This window comes from Jaculus jaculus, chromosome X, assembly GCF_020740685.1.
Source record: "Jaculus jaculus isolate mJacJac1 chromosome X, mJacJac1.mat.Y.cur, whole genome shotgun sequence".
NCBI classification, from domain to species: domain Eukaryota; kingdom Metazoa; phylum Chordata; class Mammalia; order Rodentia; family Dipodidae; genus Jaculus; species Jaculus jaculus.
Genome location: NC_059125.1, coordinates 16,364,584 through 16,378,803, shown reverse-complemented (window position 1 = coordinate 16,378,803; position 14,220 = coordinate 16,364,584). Strand labels below are relative to the sequence as shown.

The 14,220-nt window shown below is 39.7% G+C and overlaps 1 protein-coding gene across 2 annotated transcripts in view; it reads left to right on the top strand.

The window, feature by feature from the left end:
• The first annotated feature begins 6,572 nt into the window (after positions 1-6,572).
• Positions 6,573-14,220, top strand: part of Clcn4 (chloride voltage-gated channel 4) — an 82,854-nt gene continuing 75,206 nt past the window's right edge. For both annotated transcript variants that reach the window (XM_004663694.3, XM_045140029.1), the window contains exons 1-2: positions 6,573-6,714; positions 7,933-8,116. The gene's annotated coding sequence lies outside the window, so the exon portion shown is untranslated. The remainder of the gene's footprint in view (positions 6,715-7,932; positions 8,117-14,220) is intronic.

Sequence of the window (14,220 nt, the reverse complement as noted above, 5' to 3'; positions counted from 1 at the left end):
TTAGTCCAACATTAGTCAAGAAAGATAAGGAAGGTCACTTTATATTGATTAAGACACACTCCAACAGGAGGACATTACAATCCTAAACATATATGCACCTAACATGGGAGCTCCCAAACTCATCAAACAAACACTATTAGAACTAAGATTACAGATAACACCAAACACAGTAGTGGTGGGTGACTCTCATAAATTGACAGGTCATCCCAGGAAAAAATAAACAGAGAGGCATCTGGACTAAATGAGGTCAAAGAAGGATTGGACCTAACAGATATATACAGGACATTTCATCCAAATGCCACAGAATATACATTCTTTTCAGCAGCACATGGATCATTCTCTAAAATAGACCATATATTAGGACACAAAGCAAATCTTAACACATTCAGGAAAATTGAAATAATTCCTTGCATTCTATCAGACCACACTGGAATTAAACTACAAATCAGTAGCAAGAAAGGCTATAGAGCATACACAAAATCATGGAAACTAAACAATACACTGCTAAATGATGAATGGGTACATGAAGAAATCAAGAAGGAAATCAAAAAATTTATAGTGTCAAACAATAATGAGAACACAACATATCAAAATCTCTGGGACACAATGAAGGCAGTTCTAAGAGGTAAATTTATAGCCTTAAGTGCCTATATTAAGAAATTAGAAAGGTTGCAAGTAAAAGACCTAATGCTTCACTTTAAAGGCTTGGAAAAAGAAGAACAAGGCAAACCAAAAATCAGTAGACGGGAAGAAAAAATAAAGATTAGGGCAGAAATTAATGAAATAGAAACAAACAAACAAAAAAACAATCCAAAGAATTAATGAAACAAAGAGTTGGTTCTTTGAAAGGATAAACAAGATTGATAAACCCTTAGCAAATCTGACCAAAAGAGAGAAGAGACACAAATTAGTAAAATCAGAGATGAAAAAGGTAACATCACAACAGATTCCAGAGAAATTCAAAAAATCATAGGTACATACTATAAAAGCATATACTCCACAAAGTATGAAAATATGAAAGAAATGGATGATTTCCTTGATCTATATGACCTACCTAAATTAAATCATGATGAGATTAATCACTTAAATAGACCTATAACAAGCATGGAGATCCGAACAGTTATCAATAATCTCCCAACTAAAAAAAGCCCAGGCCCGGATGGATTCACTGCTAAATTTTACCAGACCTTCAAGGAAAAGCTAAAACCATTGCTTCTTAAGCTTTTCCATGAAATATAAAAAGAAGGAATTCTACCAAACTCCTTCTATGAAGCCAGCATCACCCTGATACCAAAACCAGGCAAAGATAGAACAAAAATGAAAATTACAGACCAATCTCCCTCATGAGCATAGATGCAAAAATTCTCAAGAAAATATTGGCAAACAGAATACAAGAATATATTAAAGAGATCATTCACCCTGACCAAGAAGGCTTTATCCCAGAGATACAGGGATGGTTCTATGTACGCAAATCTATAAATGTAATCCATTATATAAATGGGTTGAAGGACAAAAATCACATGATCATCTTATTAGACGCAGAGAAAGCATTTGACAAAATCCAACATCCCTTCATGATAAAAGTCCTACAGAGACTGGGAATAGAAGGAACATATCTCAATATAATAAAGGCTATTTATGACAAGCCTACAGCCAACATATTACTAAATGGGGGAAAACTGGAAGCGTTCCCTCTAAAATCAGGAACAAGACAAGGGTGTCCACTGTCCCCACTTTTATTTAATATAGTTTTGGAAATCTTAGCCAGAGCAATAAGGCAAGAGACACACATAAAATGGATATAAATTGGAAAGGAAGAGATCAATTTATCCTTATTTGCAGATGACATGATTCTATACATAAAGGACCCTAAAGACTCTACTAGCAAGCTTTTAGAGCTGATCAAAACCTACAGCAATGTAGCAGGGTACAAAATAAATACACAGAAATCAGTAGTCTTCATATATGCTAAAAACAAACACAGAGAGGATGAAATCAGAGAATCACTCCCATTCACAATTGCATAAAAAAAATAATAGTAAAGTACCTTGGAATAAACCTCACCAAGGAAGTAAAGAATCTTTACAATGAGAACTTTAAAACATTCAAGGGAGAAATTGCAGAAGACACTAAAAAGTGGAGAAACATCCCTTGTTCCTGGATTGGAAAAATCAATATTGTGAAAATGGCAATCTTACCAAAAGCAATCTACACATTTAATGCAATCTCTATCAAAATTCCAAAGGCATTCTTCATGGAAATAGAAAAAACAATCCAAAAAAATCATTTGGAATCACAAAAACCTCAAATATCTAAAATAATACTGAGCAACAAAAATAAGGCTGGTGGTATCACCATACCTGATTTTAACCTATACTACAAAGCCATAGTAACAAACACAGCATGGTACTGACACAAAAACAGACATGTAGGTCAGTGGAACAGAATAGAGCACCCAGATGTAAGTCCATGTAGCTATAGCCACCTGATATTCGATAAAAATGCCAAAAATACTCATTGGAGAAATGACAGCTTCTTCAGGAAATGGTGTTGGGAAAACTGGATATATATCTGTAGAAGGATGAAAATAGATTCTTCTCTGTCTCCATGCACAAGAATTAAGTCCAAATGGTTTAAAGACCTTAACATCAGCCCTGAAACTCTGAAACTGCTAGAGGAAAAAGTAGGGGAAAGCCTTCAACATATTGGTCTTGGCAAAGACGTTCTGAATACAACCCCGATTTCTCAAGCAATAAAACCACAGATTAATCACTGGGACCTCATGAAATTACAAAGATTTTGCACTGCAAAGGATACGTGAAAAAAGCAAAGAGGCAACCTACAGAATGGGGAAATATCTTCACCAGCTATATATCTGATAGAGGATTAATTTCTAGGATATACAAGGAACTCAAAAAGTTAAATAATAAGGAAGCAAACAAGCCAATCAAAAAAATGGGCTATGGAGCTAAATAGAGCATTCACAAAGGAAGAAATACGAGTGGCATATAAGCATCTAAAAAAAATGTTCTATGTCACTAGTCATGAGGGAAATGCAGATTAAAACTACATTGAGATTCCATCTCACTCCTGTCAGATTGGCCACCATCATGAAAACAAATGATCATAAATGCTGGCGGGGATGTGGAAAAAGAGGAACCCTTCTACACGGCTGATGGGAATGCAATCTGGTCCAGCCATTGTGGAAATCAGTGTGGAGGTTCCTAAAACAGCTAAAGATTGACCTACCATATGACCCAGCTATAGCACTCCTAGGCATATATCCTAAGGACTCATCTCATTTCCTTAGAAGTACATGCTCAACCATGTTTATTGCTGCTCAATTTATAATAGCTGGGAAATGGAACCAGCCTAGATGTCCCTCAACTGATGAGTGGATAATGAAGATGTGGCACATTTATACAATGGAGTTCTACTCAGCAGTAAAGAAAAAAGAAATTATGAAATTTGCAGAAAAATGGATGGTTCTGGAAAGGATTATACTAAGTGAGGTAACCCAGGCCCAGAAAGCCAAGCGCCACATGTTCTCCCTCATATGTGGATCCTAGCTACAGATGATTGGGCTTCTGCATGAGAAGGAAAATACTTAGTAGCAGAGGCCAGAAAGGTAAAAGGATATATAAAGGGAAGAGAAAGGAAGGGAAGAGGGTACTTAATAGGTTGGTATTGTATATATGTAAGTACAACGATTGAGATGGGGTGGTAATTTGATGGAGAATGGAATTTCAAATGGGAAAGTGTGGGAGTGGAGGGTGGGTATTACTATGGGATATTTTTTATGATCATGGAAAATATTAATAAAAATTGTGAAAAGAAAAAAAAAAGAAGTAGTGCCTTGGGGGCTGGAGAAATGGCTTAGTGGGTAAGGCGTTTGCCTGCAAAGCCAAAGGACCCTGGTTCGATTCCCCAGGGCCCACATAAACAGATGCACAAGGAGGCACATATTTCTGGACTTCATTTGCAGTGGCTGGAGGCCCTGGCATGCCCATTCTCTCTTTCTCTTTATCTGCCTCTTCCTCTTTCTCTCTGTCTCTCTCTAATAAATAAATAAATAAAATATTTTAAAAATATTTTTCAAAAAGTAGTGTCTGGGGCTGAAGAGATGGTTCAGAGGATAAGAGTGCTTGCCACGTAAACATGAGATCCTGTGGGTTTGATTTGTGCTCAGCTTGATCCTAAACCCCCACATAAACATCTGGGCAGGCAATACACACCTACAACCCCAGTCCTGTGGGGAGCAGAGACAGGAGATTTGCTAGGGCTTATTGCTTAGCCACTGTGATAGAAAATGGCAGCTCCAGACTCAGTAAGAGATACTGTCTTAAGGAAACACATGGAAGAGCAATAATACATCTGATATTCACCTCTTCCACATGCAAGTGCATGGGGTGCATACATTTGCATACACAAGACACATCACATATACTACAAACCTAGTGTTCTAGCTGGACATGGTGGCTCATGTGTGTAATCCCAGCACTCAGGAGGTTGAGAGAGGAGGATTGCCATGAATTTGAGGTCATCCTGGGCCACAGAGTCAGACCTTATCTCAAAATAGAAATCAGTGCTCTAAATATTGTGTGGCATTTATGTAAAACTGGAAACTAATGAAGAGGAAATGCTGTAGAAGATTTCAAGGTATAAAATTAGAAATCTGTGAAGAAAAAAAGGAGCTAGGATAGAGAAGTTAATGCTCAGTAGTTCTTCCCTAGCTACTGAACTTTTCATGAAAGATAGTGATGACCAACATTCTCTCTCCCTACAGGGTAGAAGAGTAAAAAATGGACTTACAGGAAAAAGCAAATGACACAATGTTCCCTCTGTCCCCATTCCTGTCATGCAGCTCCTCCTCTAAAGATTGTTATGAGCAGACCATATGGGAAGGCTGGAATTTTTTCTTCCAAATTTTGTGCTCAAGGCTTGAGACTCTGCAAAATAACTCTGCATTAAAGATTAGCCAAAAATGTATGTTCTAAGATCATATCTGCTATTGGGCTTTGAGAAAACCTTCCTATTGTTATAAAAGTAAGATATGTTATTTGAAGAGAAACTAGATTACATAGTAAAACTAAAATAAACAAAAATTTAAAAACATCCTTAAAACTACTAAACAGTGAAATATCACATTTGATATACTGGTAAATTCATCTCCTGATTATTTTCCATGTTCATATACAGAGGTAGAGTCCTTGATATATTATTATATATGTATATTGTTATAATATTGATTTATTTCCACACTGGGCAGAAGGATAAGAAGTAGAGTTATGGGAAAGAGAAAATGACACAAGTGTTTATATTTATATACATATGTATTTTACCACATTAATATTTAAAGGTATATGTACATATGTAACTGCAAGTATATTACATTCAGGCACAAAAGATGGATGTTTTGGAACTTGATTGTTTTCCTTTCAGATCAGTGCAAATGCCTTTTATAATTATTATAATAATTATTATTATTTTTGGTTTTTCGAGGTAGGGTCTCACTCTAGCCCAGGTTGACCTGGAATTCACTATGGAGTCTCACGGTGGCCTCGAACTCACGGCACTCCTCCTACTTCTGCCTCCTGAGTGCTGGGATTAAAGGCGTGCACCACCACGCCTGGAGCCTTTTGTTATTCTTAAGTATCTACAGCCATAGAAGTTTTAATTCTTGACTTGTGAGGAATTGTAAATTATAATTCCAAACTATAATTTCACAATTCTCTGGAGATTGAGCTTGCTTCTAGTCCTTTGAAATCATAAATAATATCACAGCAAACTTTGCCTAGTTGATTCTTTGCACACTCTTTTTGTGTCCAGGGCAAATTCGTGGACATAAATTGCTCGAGCGAGTGGTGCTGACAGTTTTTGGGAGCTCAGAGTAATTGGTCAAATTATGCATACTTATAAAGTAAGAACTGTTGTTCATTTTACATTTTCTTGGGTGATTCAAAGTTGTTTTTTTTTTTTTTTTTTAATTTTCCCAGTCTTTGCCAAATTGACAATTTACTACTCATGGGTACTGGAATAGGTATTTTATTCTATTGAAAATCACATGGCCCAGTTTTAGATGGTAATGTGTGCGTGCGTGCGTGCGTGAGTGCGTGTGTGTGTGTGTGTGTGTGTGTGTGTGTGTGTGTTTTCAACTGAGCAGTCACCTGGAAAAAGACTTGAAACTAACCTTTTGGTTAACAAAAAAAGTAAAACAAAAACCAAAGTAAAACAAAACAAAAAAATCCCCACAACACCTCCTTCCCAAGAAAACAAAATGAAACAAATGAAAACCTGTCCCTGGACTCGGAAGATGATACCTTCCCGTTGGGAGTTATACTTCGTTCACCCTCTCCAACTCCCATTGATTTGAGGAAAGTGCGTGGAGTAGTAGCCCAGCCTCTGAGAGTCCACGTCCAAGAGGAATGGTGCTCTCCACACACTTGCAGGGAGAGTAGGTGGCAAACCACATTGAGAAGGCGGTACTTTGGAGGCAAGAGGTGACCTGGAGGGCAGGGCTCAGCTCAATGACTGGGCTGAGCACGTGACCTCCCAGACTGCCTCCGGGGGCCCACTGTGCAGCTCGGGGTGAAATCGACTCTTGGCAGGAAAACAGAATTTGTCAGTTTCCGTCTGCTTCAGACCCTCAACCCAAAAGAGCTGGAGATCACGGTAGCAATTGAACATTGTATCTCAGGAATACAACAGCAAAAGGTAAGTTGTTTACTACTCAGAGAAACAAGTGACCTAGAACACTACCACTGTCGATTGAAAAAAAGATAGTTTTGAAAATAACATTGCTGTGAGAGGCAATGACCCCAAATAGGACTTTGACATTCTCAACAGAAATTTGGTTAATGTGGAAGGAATGGTGTTAAAAGGGTCAGTGTTAAATATAGAAGGACATGAAAGGTGCTTGGAGTGACAAGAAAATTTCACTCTAGCCTTCTTGCAAAACAATCTATTTCACCTGTCTTTGGGGGTGGAGTGAGCAAAGTGAATGTTAAAATTGTGATTTAAACTTAAGTGAAAGTTAATCGATCCAGATAAAACCAGGAAACAAAAGCACATTCTGCTTTTGTCTGTTTACATTTCAGAACTGTTTATGTGATTTGGCAAAATAAAAAAGTTTATACTCAAATTGCTTTAAGTTCCCAATATTCTATTTCTAATTTATGAAATAATCTTGAAATTTTCTAAGGCTGTCTAGGGAGGTCTGGTTTAGTTGTGAATGACAAACGTTGATAGTGTATATACTTTCGGTAGTAGTAGAATGACTTACTTTTACAGAATGTCATGCATATTAGACAATGTGAAATGCATTATTTTGAATTAACTCATCCTTGAGAGATTAACTGCCTTACTAAAAGCTTTCAGAAAATAAAAACAGGTGCAGAGACAGTCTCATGCAATAGACCTTCATTTTAAATAAACACATATTAAAGTAAGTAATATAACTGTGCTGTGTCCATTTTTTCCCCTTTGGCAAATAAGACTTCTATTGTAATGAAGCTATTGAAAATACTCAAAGCATTTTCATCTGCACAATCAGTACAATATTCCCTAACGAATTGCCTCGATATGATATTTGACAAACGGCTTGAAACACTGAACCTCTACAAAAAGTATGTTCGTGTACACTGTATTTTAGGTGTCATTTGCATTTTTGCAAAATATATTTCTCTATTGCATTTGATAAAGCAAAATAGCAGCTTGTATTTCTTTTCATTATAATCTCCTTATTGCTACCTCGTTTGAAATCCTATTACACGCTTGGAGCGTGTAATAATTTTGATTGCTCCTTCTGTGTGCCTTGCATCCCATAATTCTTCGTGCAAGGCCAAGCAAGCTGCACCCATCTACGGAATCACTGTGAAGGGAGATCAGCGCGAGGGTTGCTGTCCCTGGCGCCTCACCTTCTGGTATGTCTAGGGTCTTTTCAGGCGCCGCCTCCCACCTTCCCACCTCGCTCCCAGCCAGGCTCCCAGCGCGTCACGTGGCAGCGTAGAGCCCGCCTTCAGGTGACGTCACGGCGCTCGCGGGCAACGCGCTGAAGAAAGGATGCTCTAGGATGCTGTCCAGGTGGGCGGCCGCGCTGGACGATGCAGTACTGCAGGTAAGGGGCGAGGAGACCATTTGCCCTTTCAAGCGGCCCGGGCTGCTTAGACGCTGCAGGTCAAGTGCCTGCCCCATGGCCTGCAGCCCGAGGCGGGTAGGGTCCCCCACTCGAAAACCGAAAGTGGGGCCTTTGGATGCTGTGACGCTTGCTGCCTACAGCTGCCTCCTCTTCTTGCCTGCTCCAGCCGCTGTCGGCGTTGCTGCTGCTGCATGCACCAGGCGGGGAGTGGCTACCTTGAGAAGGCGATCAGGGGCCAACCCCCCCCCCCAAAAAAAATTACAGAAGTCTTTTGCTCAGGACCGGGGTTGCCAGGGGCGGGATTGGGATGGAAAAAATCTGAACTGATCTTTGCACATGCATTCTAAGGTGAAAGCTAGAACAAGTAGCTTTTAAAAGATAGCCAGAAACCTTTTCCCCACCCTCTTGTACTGGTTAAATAATTACATCTTTGTTAATTCTTCTTACAGGGGCTGGCTCTCAAAGTGAGCCTAATTTCATTCCAAGCCAGCTTGCTGGGGAATGACAACTTCTTGGTTAGTGGTATCAGAGCAAAATGAGCAATCCTAAGTTATTTGCATTATTTTGTCAGGTTCCAACATTTGATCTGGTCCCTTAGACCACTGGCCCATCCTGACATGCTCAGGTTCCAACATTTGAGTGTATTTTTTTCATCCATTTGTTTTCAGAAGATTAAAAAAAAAAACACAGTATCCAATAATAAAATAAAATAAGATGCAGCTTGCAAAGATGAAAGTCCAGCGTAAGAAATGGCTGACTACATATCTAAGAATAAAATGGTCTTTAGTAGGAGTTGGGGTGGAGATAACTAACTCCAAACCCTCGGAAGTCTCAATGTTCTTTGTAATTCCTTTGCTGAATGATTCGTTTGATGAAGGAAGGGACTTGATGACTCAGCAGCAGATGGAGGGGTCAGGTGACACCTCAGTTCTGGATAGTGGGGGGTGTGGGGTGTTAGTGGCCTCTTTTGGCATTGTGTACATTCCTTTCTCCTGTTTTGTGGCCAGGACATGTGTGTGGGCACCCTTAGGGGGAGAATAGAGGCACTTTTTTTTTCTGAAAATCTAGACCCTCTGGAAGCGGAGGCGTGGGGAAACTGTACTAGAACTCACACCATGAACAATTCCACCCACCAGCCACTTTGGGGAAACAGCTATATTTGAATTGACAATTAAAGAAAGCATTTCTTTCAGACTTTGAGATATCCTGATTTCTTGGTGCTGTAGTTCAGAGATTTATTCATTGAAGTTTCCTTCCCTTGGTTCAGGTTGTCTGCAAGCATCAAGATTGGCTGATGGTAGAGCTAAGCGGGTAGATCATGTGTTTAACATGTGTGAAGCTCTGGACTCAATCTTCAATAACAGGAAAACACACAAAAAAGGCTCCTCATGTCCCACTGTCTTTTCTCTCCCAGCCTGCCCTACACTGAGAAAGGCAGGTGATAGAGGAAGGGCCAATAGAGACCTGGATGCCCTTCTGGCTTTCTTGTTGTGTAACCTTGGAGAAGTCACTTTATGTCTTAAAGCCTTAGTTTGCTCAGTTGGAAAGTACCAATGGCATTTAGGGTTTTTCTACTTTGGTATGCTCATTTGGGCTGTTCTATGCATTGTAGGAGGTTTAACAGTGTCTTGAACCTCCACATATAAGCCCCTCCTTTCAGTTCTGCCCTGTGAGGACTCCACTGTTTCTGGTTTCAAATCACTGAATTAGATTATAGTCTGTCTGTCTCCCTCCCTCCCTCCTCCCTCCCTCTCTCCCTCCCTCCCTCCCTCCCTTTCAGCTAGGGATAGAGTCCAGAGCCTTTTATGTACTAGGTAAGCACTCTACCACTGACAGATACTCCCAACTCTTGGAGAGTTTTTAAGTGATTTTACAGTTGTAACATTTCTAGAATTTATTTTCCTATAATTTGTACAGCATAGAGCCCTTGGTCAGAAATTTGATTTCCTTTCATCAACATGAAGGCCTTTTTATGATGAGATTTCCCACACATATTTTATGTCAGAAGTGGAATGGGATGTTTGTATGCCTTTTGTCATGGGGGGATAGCCTGGCCAAAATGTGAGTGTTGGGGAAAGAGAAACAAGTGCTAGCTGAGAGTGGTCCAAAACTCACTGGGATGCTTGTTCCCAGCTAGAGCTGGAGTGCACACTGTACACAGTAAATCTCAACCTGAAGTAGAGCCTGCAGTGAAGAGGCCATTTGCTCTTTTACAAGGGTGGGAACCACAGCCCTCATTGGAAATGTCTGAAGGACAGAGTGAGATGCTGTCTTATGCTATCCTAAATGTGGTGGGGTTAGGATGATGACAATGTCTGCACAGCTCATAGAAGACCAGTGTGCCTGCTTGCTGAACCTGCAATCTGACTGGTCCCTCAGGGTAGTGATGCATGTAAGCTTTTAAGGTTTTGTTGTTGTTGTTTCGTTTTTTTTTTTGGGGGGGGTTGTTGTTAGGAAAGTTTATTGAATGTGCAGTTAGATACCATGTATGTGAAAATTTTTTTGGTTGAATAAAAGTAGTTGAACTAACAAAACATTACATATATATATATAATTTCTCCATCTACCCATCTATCCACCCTTCCCCTATAGCTATCTACCCGTCCACTTATATGTTTGTTTAGAATTGTATTATAAGAAGTTGGCTCACATGATTATGGGAGCTTAGAATTTCTGCCATCTATGGTCTGTATAATCTTGGAAAGCTGTGTTGTAACTCAGTGTGTGACATACTTGGAAAATGCTATCAATCAGAGTCCAAGTCCAAAAGCCTGATAACCAGGAATGCTGGCAGAAAAAGATGATCCATGGTTCAGCTCAGAGTGGAAGAGTTATGAATTCACCCTCTTCTATTTTGATGACTGAATACTCACTCTCCTTTGATATTGTCCTTGACTATGCCTCTGTTCTTTTATGAAAATAATCGTCTACAGCTTCCAATATATAGAAGCTGAAGAAATTTTTCCAAATTATTAAATTATGTTTCCACATTGATTAAAACTTCTGTCTTAATGTTTTTTTTTCTCAAACATACCAAAAACATTTAAAAGAAGATATATTGTGCTTCAACACTTTGCTCACAAATTGATCCCATCAGCCACTCTAATTCATACCCTGCTTACAAGTTCTGACTTTCAAAAACGTTAGGGCATGAATACAATTCAGGCAAAATTTGTGCCATTAATTAGCATGGATCATTTTTATTTCAGTTTCCAGTAGTCTTCATTTAAGTCTAGAAATTTTCGAGAACAGACTACCATCCATATTTCTACCATTGTTTTGTTCATAGCCATGTGAATATTCTCTAAGAGGATTAAAGATTTTTATACAGCTCTTGTCCCTCACAAGAATCATATTCAATGGGACATTCGTGGCAATTTGCAGTTTCCTAACAATTTTTCAATCTCTCTGCATTATCCTATTCAAAAGTGGCATTCTAGCTGCCAGTTTCATGTTTATTATCTATACTATTTATATTATATGTTTGGCTTTCATAATAAAAATATTATCATAACCCCTCAATGGCTTATGTAGAATAAAAAGCCAAATTTAAAGATAAAAGTCTATACACTTTAGCAATCAGACCTTGACTGCATGAAGTCTAACCCACTGACTTGTGATGTCTCCTACAAACATTTAGAGCCTAACTCCCAATCACCCATGACACCATTGCCCCAAATGGCCAGTCAATAAAGACAACTATTGCTGTAAAATGTAATACATCACAAGGTATAGAGAAGTCCACTTGCTTCCTCAGATATGCTCACCACATAAGTGGTCCATGAGTTAAGCTAAATTACAAGCCATCAGCTGTTATAGTGATGCCTACCCCTTTCAGCTATTATTGTGATCCCTCCTCTAGGAGCTTGCCTGATGGAGCTGTGTCACAGTATATTTAATGAACGATCTATGTTTGTCTTTGTATGTGAGTTTGGAAAGAGTTTTTAAAAATTCATATATATCCCTGCCCCCCCGAAGGGACCCCTCCTTGTTGGGGATGCTGGTTATCCCCATGGGGATTGTAGGTTGTGCATTATGTAGGTAGACATTAGTTATGGGAAAGAGGCAATGTCTCTGTGAGTAATGTCTCAACTTGTGGCTGTAGCAATCTTTCTACCCCCTGAGCCTTGTTGGGTTCGTTTTAGGTCTACTTCAGTGATGGGCTCTTGGGAAATTCTATGTCTCTGGATCTCTGGTTTGGTAGTTGTTGAGTGTCTTCAGTCTCTATCTCCTTCACCCTAGTGCTGATATCAGGTTCACCAGGAAAGCAGCTGTCTTGCTCATTTCCCCAATTACTCTATGGTTTCAGCTGGGGCCCTGGTGAAGTGTGGTGGGCTTATTCTCTCCTCATGTTCTGCATCCATCTGAAAAAGAGAAGCAGATTCTCCAACAGAGAGTGACTGGTTAAATGGGATAACCTTTGTTGGTTTAGAGAGAATTTAATAGGTGTAGGTCCTCTTGCAGCCCAACATTGATGGGAGCTTCATATTGGAGAGTGAACTCATTATTTGGATATGATTCTGACTTGTTTCCCAGTACCAGCTATGAGTTCCTTTTCACGGAGCAAATTTGTTAGCCAATACAAAAGCAGTTGGTTACTCACCATGGCTTTATGCCACTATTGCACTTGGGTGAGCATCACATCAGATTGCTTGGTTCTCAGTAGCTTAGACTTTGAGTTGCTTGGACAGTTGTTGGCCATTTTCCCCCAGTAGCTCATGTAGCCCCTTCTGGCACTAGGCAAGTTAACTCTCTGGGGTCTGGCTCTCTCCCAGACTCCAGCCAGGTCTCTCCATGTTCTGTACCAACAGCATATGGTGTCTTCGGCAGTAGGGTCTTAGCATTAATCTTTGGTGGGTAATGAAGTGCTATGTCAGAAGTCTATCTTCTTTTGGGAAACCTTGTCGGTGTCTCTGATCAACAGCTCATTGTGGAGGTCAATTGCATCCTGGTAGTTGGAGTTAAAGAGCAGTGCCAAGGGAAAAGAAGGAAGAAAAAGAAAGGTAATATCAAAGAGAAAGAAGAAAGAAAAAGAGAAACAGGAGAAAGTTAAGGTTAGGCTTCATCTTACCCACTCCAGGGCCCTTTGAGTCAGGTGTTCCCTCTAAGGCCTTGATGAGAGTTCAATCTTTTAGTCTGTCTTCCAGGATATAGACTTTTATGGTACCATTTCCATTTGGGTCCAGTTTTATGTCCCCCCCTTACCTCCTCTCCAGCCCCACCCTCCCTATTGTCCAGTCCTTGAGATGCCTACCAAGTATGTCAGCATCCTGGGCTGATCCAAGTTAGAAGTCACAGGTGAGAGAGTCCATGCAATGATTGTCTTTCTGCGATTGGGTGAGTACACTGTCAATGATCTGTTCCAGGTTCAACCATTTTTCTTCAAATTTCATTGTGTCATTTTTCCTTACTGCTGTGTAGAATTTCATCGTGTAGATATGCCATGTCTTGGTTATCCATTCATCTAATGACGGACATCTGGGTTGATTCCATCTCTTAGCTATCATGAATTGAGCAGTTATAAACATGGTTGAACAAATATCTTTGAACTGAGGCATGGAGCTTTTAGGGTACATGCCCAGTAAGGGAATAACTGGGTCTGTTGGTAACTCTATAGTCAACCTTTTTAGGAGCCTTCATATTGCTTTCTATAATGGTTGTCCATCTTACATTCCCACAAACAGTGAATGAGGGTTCCTATTTCTTCACATCTTCTCCAGCATTTGTTGTCATTAGATTTTTTAGTGTCTGATATCCTTACTGGGGTTAGGTGGAATCTCATAGTTGTTTTAATTTGCATTTTCCTAATGGTTAGAGATGTTGAACATTTTCTTATGTGTGTTTGCCACTTTGTATTTCTTCCTCTGAGAATTCCCTGTTCAGTTTTCTGCCACACTTTGTGGATGGGTTGTTTGATATTTTATTGTTTAGGTTTTTGAGTTCTTTGTAGGTTCTAGAAATTGGGCCTCTGTCAGTTGCTGGCAAAACTTTTCTCCCATTCTGTGGGTAGTCTATTGGCTCTGTAAGCTTTAAGTTGTAAGACAGGACTCATATTTGAAGGTCTGGTCTTGATACTTAGGATG